Source organism: Rhipicephalus sanguineus, chromosome 3, assembly GCF_013339695.2.
Source record: "Rhipicephalus sanguineus isolate Rsan-2018 chromosome 3, BIME_Rsan_1.4, whole genome shotgun sequence".
NCBI lineage: Eukaryota > Metazoa > Arthropoda > Arachnida > Ixodida > Ixodidae > Rhipicephalus > Rhipicephalus sanguineus.
The window spans coordinates 95,107,445-95,120,376 of record NC_051178.1 but is presented as its reverse complement, the minus strand read 5'-3'; positions in this window follow the sequence as shown (position 1 = coordinate 95,120,376).

Sequence of the window (12,932 nt, the reverse complement as noted above, 5' to 3'; positions counted from 1 at the left end):
CAGACAAAAAAGAGAAGCCGCGGAGCAGAACGGGTACCCTTCCTTCCACGCTGAATCGATCACCGCGGCACGATGTTGCACAGGGAGTATGCGGAGGAGGTGGTATAGCGTCACCATGCATCGGCAGTGCCCTGGTACCGTGGGAGCGACGAGCAAAACAGCGTCACTCCAACGATGAGTCTCTAAGACGAAGGTGCCAGACTCAGGATCAGATTCCGGCATTGCAGAAATAGTTCGTTAGTAAAAAAATTCGGCAGATCCCACGCGTTGTGGGTATCGGTTGCATGCGAAGCAGTCAACGAGTACTTCCATGCTGTATCTTATGGCTTCGAGCCAAGCGTTACGAGGTCGATCTGTGTTTTTGTAAGTGCAGTACCTGCGTGCACACCGTGGGCTTACTAGGCACGTCGACAACACTGGCGTTTAAAGGGTAACTTATGGTGCGACGTAACGTCAGCCCTCACGTTAGGGCACATTCATCAATATTATCGAAACTAAGTACACTTACTTCATGGTGCAATCATGTGAAAAGCATACGTAACTTTCGTCAGTGTATTCCTCCGGGGTCGAGAAATGCTTCAATATAGCTTCCTGAATCGTAAGAGTACAAATGTAATCCATGTTTGAAACTTTTTTTAGCGCGCACAAAAGACGATTGCAGAGAAAGAAGGTACAAACGAGCGCTTACTCACAACTGATTTATTTTTTGAAGGGGACTAAACATATAAGCACAAATATGCATCACAAAGCATGCGCGGAGCACGTCATCATGCATAGTAGCGGTATACAACAAGTTAACCACAGTTCAAAAAAGACATTTCTTTATCAGTAAGCGCCACCGATGGTTGACTGATACTTGTTTTCCCACACCTACTTATATGGAAAGCTTCCGTGACTTCACGTGTAAGTTTATATTTATGAGTGAACAAAATGTCTGTTTCACTGAAAACAAGATTACAATGAGATGATTTACAATCATGTCATGTAATCATGTCAATCAATATAAATCATGTCAACTGTGGTTAACTTGTATTCTGCTAATATGCCTCATGACTTGATCCGCGCATGCTTTGTGATGATTATTTGTGCTTATATGTTTAGTCCCTTTCAAAAAATAAATCAATTGTGAGTAAGCTATCGTTTGTACCTTCTTTCTGTGTCCTCGTCTTTGTGCGCGCTAAAAAAGTTTAAGGATGAATTCATACCAAGTCGCCCAGCTATCAGTTTTACTACAAATGTAACGTTTATTAGACCGTTATCAAATCGGAGCCAACAGTGGGACCACAGACGTGAATCTGATATGACGCCTGTATTGTAGGAAGACATGTGTAGTGTTTATTGCTTTCTTGTAAAATTACACAGCCAGCACCACAACCACGATTGACGTTGCACCGACATGATGCCTGCGTAGACTGTTTTTCCAAACCGGTTTATACACCTGGCGTTACTGTGTGGTAGAATGCCTGATTGCCACGCAGAATGCTTGGATTCAGTTGTTGCTGGGATCCTAATCTTTATTCTTTCCATTCGTCAGGTCAACGCTGCCGATGTCGGTTTTTCTTAGCGCTCTCGCATTTAAATTACCAATGTCTGCTCTCGCCGTTCCGAGTAGATATAAACTCTAAATCACCTATGGCGCTTACCCGTATACCGCGGTCCTTGGTAAACGAGTATATGCCACACGTGTCTGGAGAAGAGGGTTTGACGACGTACGTGACAGGATTTGCGCATTATGCATGTCATGACAAGGCAGTTAGATTCGACAAATCGATATCATGACCCGACAGACATATTAGTCATCTTACCCGCCCATGCCAATTTTGGTCTACACCATGTTAAGGAGGCCATCATGAGAGTACCCAGACGTAGGCGGGGCTAGATAGATAGATAGATAGATAGATAGATAGATAGATAGATAGATAGATAGATAGATAGATAGATAGATAGATAGATAGATAGATAGATAGATAGATAGACAGACAGACAGACAGACAGACAGACAGACAGACAGACAGACAGACAGACAGACAGACAGACAGACAGACAGATAGATAGATAGATAGATAGATAGATAGATAGATAGATAGATAGATAGATAGATAGATAGATAGATAGATAGATAGATAGATAGATAGATAGGCAGACAGACAGACAGACACAGACAGATAGATAGATAGATAGATAGATAGATAGATAGATAGATAGATAGATAGATAGATAGATAGATAGATAGATAGATAGATAGATAGATAGATAGCATACGCTTAAAGTGCGAAAGCTTCGCTAAGAAACGCTTCGCAATTGAAACGGTTGCCACTGGTTCACCGGCTCAGTTGACACTCGAGCTGTTTAGGGTCGCACACGCAGGCCACTGCCTTCAAAGTGTGCTACATCCTAGACCAGCCGATTGACGATGCACGCGCCTATTTGTACGTGGTGTACATGCCACTCCAAGATGGATGTCACAGACTTGTGCGCGGTTTGTTTGTAATTGCGTGAGACAGTAAAATGACGGAGGAGGCAAGGTTGTTAACTGGAAAATCGTTTCTCTGACCGCCCCATTATATAGGTAATGCGGAGCAGAATTGATGGAAATCTTAGGGTGAAAGACGTGCTACAGCGAATGTAATTACGCGCATGCAGCAAGACGACGTTGTCCAAGGCGCTGGCACGGACCAGGTACACCAAAAATTATTAAAGTACCCTCACTTTTGTGTTGGTCGTTAAGCCATTGCGGTTTGACACGCACAAACGGCAGCTGCTACAATCGGCAAAAACATTTTTGCCAGTGAAAAGGTGTAGGGGATGGACATTGACTTAAACTACTTCTTGAGGAATGCCGATGGGAGTGTTATATTTCGGGTAGTGTACTAAATCTTTAGGAAATGGCACGGCCACAAGAAAATTAAGCCTCTTGTCGGTTTCAGATGGCACATTAGCTGAGTTATTGTTTATTTTTCTATATTATCGGTTAGTACGTTTAGAAGGCTGAAATGTACAAACGTTGCGTCGGACTCAAGCTTTGCAGGGCACATACCGAGAACTCTTACAGTCAGAAGTTTCCCTTTACTTGAGGCAGTGCTGTTATTTCTGTCATCTCCGGTGAAAGTAACGCCTAACTTGAAAATATACCCTGTACACTCATGCGTTCCTTTCGGGGCGTTCTCGAAAAGTGTTACGATGACGTCAGGCGTTGAAGTCACGTGTCAGGTTAAGTCGTACTTCTGAATGCGCGGTTTACACACAGACACGCAAAAACGCGCACAGACAAACGTTGATACAAAAGGAGACGCACGCAGGAAAGCACAGGTGTGCACGCATGGTGCACGCAAAGACGGCCCGCTCACACTCACTAAAGCTTACCTCAAAAAGAAAGAGCGAAATAGGAGGAATCAGGAGAGTCTTGCCACGAGACGAGCAGGTGCACGGCAACATGTTGTCTACTCTGAACAGGTTACCTTCCGGAGAGGGATGCCAGTGGAATAGAGGTTCAATAACTGAGAGAGGTGACTCTGGCTGCCATTAGCGAAAATGCGCCAAGAAAAAAAAAAAAAACGTCGGTTGGCGATCAGAAGTGTTCCCTTGTCAAGAGAGTTCGCGGTGCGTATCTGGCTGTGATTTTAGATGCGAAGCAGCTTTTGCGCTGTGCTTTGTCTGTAGTTCTATTGGCAACAGTCCACTTTCTACCACCTAGCATGCGCGCGCTGGCGCCAAGAAGTCTTCTTTAGTTTTTCGACCACCTTGATGATGATAAGTGCAGAGCACTTTAGGGGCCCGGGCAGCCGTATGCCGTCCTAGCGTGGCGTAACGCAGACAAAACCATGTCTGTTCGGACGCGCTAGAGCGTTCGGGCCTGTGTAAGGGGCTGGGTAAGACCAACGTAAGACGCTTTGGCCTCTCGTCCTTACACTCTCAGCAATCATGTAATGGCGTCGGCGCACGAGATTCTGCAGACGCGCGATGAACCAACGCGTTGTATCCTTGTCAGAGTGCGGTGGCACGCACTAGCGCGCTCTGGCCTGTGTAAGGGGCCGGGTAAGACGCTGTGGCCTCTCCCCCAGCACTCTCTCAGCAATCACGTGATCACGAGATTCTGCATACGCGCGATGAAAGTGCGTGGCGTGCTCCAACACGAGTTCGGGACAAGTAACAGCAACAGCAACTACAGTGAAGTTATGGTGTGCTCCACTTGCAAGGGCGCGTCAACATCGGGCAAGGTGCCCGTGATGAACAGAACTTTAAGTCGACCCATGCGCTGCTTCGCATCCTCACATGGTTCCCTTTAGTGGGAGATGGTGAATTTTTTTCTTTTCTGCTATGTTTCTCTTGTCGTCGTTTCTTACGTTTATTGTACTATACTGGAAGGCCGCCTTATCCGCTAACGCATGTCCTCAAAGAAGCCACCTCCTTCCCGAAAGTCTAGAGGAGGTGACCCCGCCCCGCCACGATGGTCTTGTGGTTATGGCGCTCGACTGCAGACCCGAAGGTCGCGGGATCGAATCCCGGCCGCCGCGGCTGCATTTTCGATGGAGGCGGAAATGTTTGAGACCCGTATACCTAGACTTAGGTGCACATTAAAGAACCCCAGGTGATCGAAATTTCCGAAGCCCTCCACTACGGCGTCTCTCATAATCATATCGTGGTTTTTGGGCGTTAAACCCGACATATTATTATGAGAGTGGGAGACCGTTTAATTCCGTTGCTGTTGTGCTCCATCTGAGACCGTCTTCGACCTTTCAGTAATTTGAGCAATGCAAAGTCGCCGGAGTCCCGGTGTCCTGACGCCGCTTCTCCTACCCAATGCGCATGCGCGAACGATTCTTATATGGCAATGAATGCAAGTGTGGCTCCTCTGGAACACGAACGTCAAAGCGGGGCCAGTGTTCCATCGTTTACTCCATGTTCGGTTTTATCAGTCCGCAGATTATATTCTTAACGTATCCCAATGCCCTTAAATAGCTTAGAGTAAGGAAGTGATGACGTAATGAATCTTTTGAAAGCATGGCGAGGAATGTGAAGAACATGATTGTTATAAAACAAGCACGAGTAGTCTTCCAATTTCATTGTGAGTGAATAAACTTTATTAAAAGTCCGGACGAGGCGGGGGGAAGAGGGGATTAACCCCTGTCCCGTCCCACTCAATTTCATTGTCCCAATTTCATTGTCTTGTATTTATTTTTCACACAAGCCGGCTGAGTCTGTCATGCTTTTTTTTTGTCGTGCTGTTGCAACATTGCTCCGTCCCACTCTTTACTCTAGAGCAGCAGCTTATACAGGATAGATTAATAATTTTCGTAGGAAGATAGGTTACGGCATGCGCACAATCATGGCTCTTAGTTGCGGCACGAAGCGAGGAAATTGAGTACTTCGGCCCCGCCTTCATCCGTGATCATGCTCGTCGATGTATTTTCTGCGACACCACTGGCGATAGCAATCTCAACCGAACATATGTCATAGCGTCAGCCCTCGTAATACTCGTAGTAAGGCAGCCGGAGAACGAGCGGCACTATTTTCTGATTAGTGCTTGAATGCATATCGATAAATCGGCGAATATTGCGACAACAATGAGCAATCTGTGGATTGGTGTTTGCCACGTGTACAGAGAGAAATAACCCTCTGCTGATCCCGCTTAAGTAGATCTCAATTCTGAAGTAAAAATTGTTACTAAATCAGCGTTGAATAACTTAAACACAGAATCATTCCGTTTTGCTTAGACCCCTTAGACAGCGAATTCCACAAACAACTGGAATCGAAGGTACAGGAAAGCTGCGCGGTAAGTTCATGTTCTTAATTTATGAATGAACATATAACGTGGAAACGTATTGCCACGCAAAGAAGTTAAGAGAAGTGTCGGTATTTTGGTATGTGCTGTGTTAATTTTGTGTACAGTATGTGTAATCCTGGAAAGAACTGAAGCCGCAAGATAAAATCATTACGCCTCCTCATTAGGGCTTCATTTCCTTGTCCATAATATTGATATTATCTCGGGTTTTACGTTCCAAAACCCCGATATGATTATGAGAAAGGCCGTAAGTGAAGGATTCCGGAAATTCCGACCACCTGGGGGTCTTCAACGTGCACTGACATCGCACAGTACACGACCCTCTAGCATTTCGCCTCCATCGAAATGCAATCGCCGCGGCCAGGATTCAACTCGCCACCTTCGGGTCAGCAGCCGAGCACCATAACCATTGCTGCATCGCGGCGGCCTGCTTGTCTATTCCAATCAACAAGTTCAACTCCTTGCAGGCACTGTCGAGACTAATTACGTTTACATTTGCTGGTTTCCGGCACTAGCATCGGTAACGGCGAGACGCATTAACATAGTTTTTGGGAACCCGTTTTCACAACCTCTGTATGTCTAACAAAATCACGTTGTGCAGCGGCGGTGCTTGAGTGCTCCTTTTTATTACGACTCGCATGAACAAGGTTCCAGTTCATGTTTTGTTTATTGTTATTGCTTTGGCGATCGGTTCGGATATCAGCGCAATCCGGTGGTTATACGTGGAAATCGGCTCGCAACATCACTATGGAAAGCGGTCGCTTAAGTACTTCTAACGTACTTCTAAAGCGTCCAAATTGACACTGAAAATTCTAATTTACGCTTATCTCAAGCCGGTGACACTATCAAATTCTTGTTCAAAACTAATTGCTTTTATCGGCGAAATGAATTCAAGAGAGCGCCTTTCGAAGGCATTCAAAAAGCTCAGCCCTGTTGTTACCCAACCTACTTTTGTAAAGTGTCACGTCTATTAGCGGCGGCCCCCGTCGAGACTGGTCTGTATTTTTATTTTAGTGAAGTGAGCACTATGATGACCTCAAATACGAGCCCAAGGGACATGCCGCTCATGGCGATGATGGGCACGAAGTTCGCACGTAGGCGGCGGCGGTGGATCCCACAAAGTGGTCAGCTCATTGTATATTTATTTACAGCTTCATTAGTGACGTCCCCGCTGTACACAGGCGGGAACACCAGCTTTTCGCGCCGCAATAACAAATACATGAGTTGCACTTAAAAGCGTCCTGCGGGACTCGGGGAGCATCTTTCGTGTTCGACTTGTATAAACAGGAGACGAATGGCGCAGGGAAAAAGGTAAAAACAAGAAGAAAGGTTTCTGAGTGAGGCACGGCAGTCTCGAAGCTGCGCTGGCGACGGGGGAGTTGTCGAAGAGTGCCGCGCCGCCGATTGTCGAGGCGGCGGCTGCAGCCATTTTACGGCTTTTGTGTCGACGCTGAACTCATTAAAGTGGCGTCAAGTTTTGCCCTCTTATCTCTCGCGCAGCCCGTCATTAAAGCGCCGTCATTTCTCTCTTCCTCTCTTTGTCTCTCTCTCTCTACACATGCGCATCTATAGCTATCACATTACTGCGCAAAAGCGCGGTCATTCCTCGCGCGCTTTGTCCTCACTTATTTCCGCTTCCGATGTCCTTTTCGTCCAACTTTTATATGCTATTCCCTGTAACTACTACTAGAACGCTGGAGAACTCTCACATGTGCGCGCCATTAGCAAAGAGCATTGAAGATTTCAACGGTTCGAACACTATTGTCGCGAAGCGACGTCATACGAAAAGACAGAGAAAATCTGGATTTTTATATCACTTATGCAATGGCCCAGCAGCGCACTTAATAATTTGTACTGTAGGCTTATAATTTCTCTGGAAACGCAGGTAAGGTCCAGAGCTGAAATCCCTAGTTAGACTAGAGCACATTTCGTAATTGAAAGTTATTCTTTACTTCAGCGAAATTAGTTTGAACAATAACAATTCAGTTGCCTCGCTTGAGTTCTCGGTAGTTGAATAAAAGCTTTTCTCTTAGAATTGCATACATGGAGTGGCATCGAAAAGGAGAGTCAAAAGCGAAACTTTCGGCATTTTACAGTTTCCGCGTTTGTGACATAACTACGCCACGTTGGCGAGGCTCATAATAACTGTACGAGTGGCCACAGGATGATCACTATAATACCCGCGGTGTTAGCTGGGCAGGTAAGGTGTCGCCCACCGATGCTCGTCGTCCCATTTCTACCGGGATGGAAGGGGGGAGGGGGTTGAACAAAATGTAAGAGCACCCGATAAAGTGCACCCTAATGAGGTGCATGTTATAGAAAGACGTGTTCAATATAATTCCAGTCTCTCCGGCTATGGCGGTCATCACCATGAATCATATCCTAATTTTGGTACCTAAAATGGCGGAACATATTTGATTAACAGGTGAGGTTAGCTTAGGCGTAACGGAATTAATACACGAATGAATACTGCTGGCCAGTTTCTAGCTGGGAGCTACTTTCGTATTTGCATTCAATTAGATAATAGCGTGGATGAAACGAGTGCCGTGTTCAATAGGCATATATGAATGTGCTTCGCGCAAGGCGCCTGGCGAGCTTCTAGTTTGTTTCCTATAGAGACGGGCTTGCGCATATCAGCGACGCGTTGTACTTATTTATTTTACAGCGCAGCTGTTAAGGATTTCGTTACGCCGTTTGGTGCGACCTGTAAAACTATCGTCATCATGAACCGGCACGCAATCTCTTTGTCCTCTTCTTCATCTTCTACTTCGCTCCCAGAACACGTGCGCCGATTTGTCCCACGTGGTATGCATTCACTCTGATGGGTGAGAGAACCACTACAAAGAGAGAGTGAAAGAAATAAAAAGAAAGAAAGAGATAAATAGACAGAAAGAAATAGAAGAAAGAGAGAAAAACATAGGAGGCGAGAAAACGAGTACAGTTAGAGAGAAAGAAAGAAAGACAGAAAGAGAGAAAGAAAGAGAAAATGAGAAATTGAGAGCAAAGAGACAAGAATGAAAGAACAAGATAGTAAGACATAGAAAGAGACTCAACGAAGAGATAAAAAATAGAGAGCAAGGATAGCCACATATAGTATAATATGGCGAAGGGTGGGAAAGGGATATGAGGTTGAGGAAAAGGAAGAGGTGAGAAGGTAAAGCATAGCGCAACCTTATACAGTATAGCTTAGCCATGGGTGGAAAGGGAAGTGAGCGTGAGAAGAAAAACCATGAGGTGAAAGCGGAAAACACAGTATAATCTTGTATCATATAGTGTAGCACTGTGTGGGAAAGGAAAGTGAGGGTAAGGAGGAGAAAATGAGGCGGGCAATGCCACCAGCTGCACTGTTTGCTCAGTCTTCGCACAACTGGCGCGTGCTGCCCCATTTTTTATCGATTCACAAGGCAGGCCGTAAGTATAATCACATGAAAAAAAAAACATGGCTGATCCCTCTGTCATAGGAATCGGTATAACACGGAAGCGAAACGCGCCTTCACTGACCTAGTTGAGCATTTGTCGCGCATTCGTTCGCCCCAAGCGCGAAGGAATGAATGCTATAGCAACAAGTTGTAATGTCACGCGAAGAACGGCAAGCAGTTAGAAACTTGTAACGCGCTGCTCAAGCAGAAAGACGCACGGAACGAACATACACAAGATGAGCGCGAACTGCCACAGTTGTAACATTTCTGTGTGAGTAGCGCGCTCCTTTCGCAAAGCGGCCGTTGCAGTGAGCGAGATTACCTTCGTGCTCTCAACGCAAACTTGTGGTGAGAGCGTAAGACGTACAAACCACCGCCATCCCCAGATAAGCGCGCGTGCGTGCGACCACGCCCTGTAGCGGCGCGCGCTCATCCACGTGGGGCGATGACTTTAAAGCGCGCTCTTCGAGCCCTTCGTGCCATCGCACTAGTGATAACGAAAACACGCTGCTCTACCACCGATCTCTGTACCGCCACCAGCAAACGGTCTATATAAATTGCTCGCCATTAGCATGGGAAAGAACGTGCCGTCTGTGGCCGAATCGTTTCGCGCCGCGCGCCGCGTGTATCGACGGGTCGTAAGTTCGACTCCCGGTAATGGAGCTTTTTCTCCTAGTTTTTTGCTTCGCCATCTGTTAGCTTTTATATTTTACAACGTCATATCTCTGACGGAAATACGTCAGTGAAGCCGTTGTGGACTCCGGCATAAAAAACTTTTGTGTTAAAAGAAAGCACATTACCACTCTGTGCCTCCCTTCAGCCTTGCGTGACCCATAGTCGCGATGCGGGACTGCAATTCTAAAAAACGGCCGTAACACGTGGTCTCTGTGACCGTAGTGTGCAATGGCATGATCATAATGAGTAGCGCTGCCTCACAAGCTTGCTCGGATTGCGGTAATTGCTCTCCCCGGGCGATAGTGCAATGCATCGTTCTGTGTGAGTTTTATTTCTTTAATTTCCTTCTGAAGCTTTTGCGTTGAAGCTTGCGAATATAAAAGACCATAGATGACCACGAGAAAGAAGTATCAGTAAGCGCGCGTAAGTATTTACAAGAAAAACGTGGTGACCACCGTTCCACGTGAGATTTTTTTAGAACTCTTTGAGACGGCGCTGTATATATGGGCCTGGTTACCGTGTATGTTTCTAATATTTGGCTCTGTTTTTCTCGCATGCGTATTTTTCACAGAGTAAGAAGACAAAAGAACTGCAGGGAAATCTTCGTTTATCGAAGCTCTATTTATTTTTATCGCTTTGTTTTAGTTTCCCAGCAAAATAAATACAACTGTGAGTGCGAGACGTAGAGATTGCTCCAATTTGTTGCTCTGATTTTGCATTTTTTACCGAAGGAGGAATATTTCGCGCCTTTTTGAACTCTACGCAAAGATATTGCGACAAACGGAACTGGTGCTTAAAATTTTGTCTCATTAAGGGGCAGCCGTCCAGAAAACTGGTAAGTACGATTTCTGCCGGCATTTAAATTAATTTTGAGCCTATATATTTTTCCAAAGGCACATATCAGATTACAATGGGTTGCTGAATATCTTGTTCTTTATTTGAAACATTTCCTTTTACTCGATGCATTGTAGGAATCATAAAAGGTTCAGGAAACAGCTTGAGTGTCTTACATAGCGAACGTTGAAATGTCCGTTCGAACTTTGTAAATGTCTGTTTTAAATGATAGGTGTACATGTTCTACAGTAACCTGTCATATATTAACTACGCATGTTACAATTACCATACAACAGCTGCAATAGCATTAAATGCCACGGACGTTGCTGGTATCTCTATCTCAATAAACTTTTAACTTGATATGTCTCTCATTTTCCAGCAGCAAGTCATGCACAACGGAAAGTCAATGTGGAGCCCGAGTTCAGCAAACGTCACTTTCTCAAAAGAGACGCTGCATATTCAACTTGCAGGGCTTGCTGATATAAGGCTGCCTGTGAGCTGCATAATCGAGACAAGACTTAGTTAACGGGCGTAAAGATCGGTGCAAATACAGCAGCAGAAAATTGGGGCAAACCAAAGGTCGTTTTCGAAATGAAATCTGTAATAAAGTCAAAGCATGTTGCGTGGGGACGCTTTGACAGAGCCACTGCGCATGCTACGGTGACTGTGTATCAATACGTGAAAATCAGCCAGTAGCTAGCCCTGCCCCGACCCATAAGTAAATCTCATTTTTACGAGCGGTCGCGTGTGCGCAGCGACCACTAAATAAGCTCTATAGAGTCAGTCAAGAGAAAATGAACTCTCAGGCATCGCCAGTGCTCTTTTCGTATATTAAGGCTGTACTCTTCTTACTCGATTTCGCTATCTTCTTCACCGCCACACACATCGTCGAACTGCTCGCTTAACCTTCCTTGTTTTGTTTATGCGTATTTTAATGTCCAGTCATGCTTGCAAGCTAACAAGGGAACCCGTTTCTGTAATACTGATGCTGCGAGTATGGGAAGCTGCGAGAACGCTGTTTGCCCTCTTTAAGCTGTCCGCTCCTTTTCTTCATTCAAGCATCACTTCCCCCTCATTTTCGGTTGAGGTTCCTATCTCAACGCGCGCAGATATTCCGCATTGTTTGCGGGCCCCATCAACTCGGCATATGTGAGGAAGCGATGGAGCGTTGAAATGCGATAACGCGCACACTGAGCGCTGGCAGCGTCATCACTGCCGCCGTTGCCACCGGCAAGCCAATATTCGGTCGACTCGGACAACATGGACAGATGAGCGGACGGAAAATTTAAAGAAGACCAAAACAGCTCAGCGATGTTTAATCTGGTACACGCACTCGTGCTCTGATACGCTTCCAAATGAGGAAATTTTACTTCTACCGGCACTACGCCTCTGGCGTCGCCGTCCAGTGGCTGCGATGCGTGGTCGCGAAATTTGCTGGCTAAACAGAGAGCTCTATTGTAGTTTTTATCATCAGGGAGCACCTCGTCATGGTCAAATTTCGCTGCGCGGAGGAAACGTCAAAAACTAGCGCACGTTTTCCTTTTGTGAGTTTAATACTTGAGCGCCCATTCGCTTTCGGTGGTTTGTTAAATAATGAATACAACATATGCTGAGAGAATGGGTGTTGGATAATATCCTTATGGAATTTTTTTTTCTTTTTTTGTGTGTGTACAACTATAGAATTGCCTTGGCGGAAAGCGACACGATTTCCGCATTCATTAGCATGGTTTTCTTAGGTAAAAGCACTCCTTCAATAGCCGAGTTTTCATCGTTAACATTAATCTCAGTTATACATCTCACTGCCAGAGGAAGGCGCAGTGAAATTACACTAATGGTGCCAAAATGCGTGCTTTATTTCGCGCCATAATGACCAGACTCAAGAGCCATTATTGCGACGTTGTACAAGCATGCCCATGTGCATCTACTGTGAAGGTAACCTTTTGCATGAATGAATGCTCAAATTTTAAGAGCAAAGAGACGTGACAAATGAAAGCGCGTTACGTGAATAGAGCGCCTAGCGAACCTACTCAACCGCACGCAACTGAGCAGAGAGATCGCCATGGGAACAGAAGAGAGAAGCGAATCAAACATAGTAAAACAATATATTTGGCAGTTGGCGGATGCGCCTATTGTAAATAGATTCTGAACGTAGTTACGAAGAAACCGGTCGTCGCAGTGCAAGCCATATATATATATATATATATATATATATATATATATAT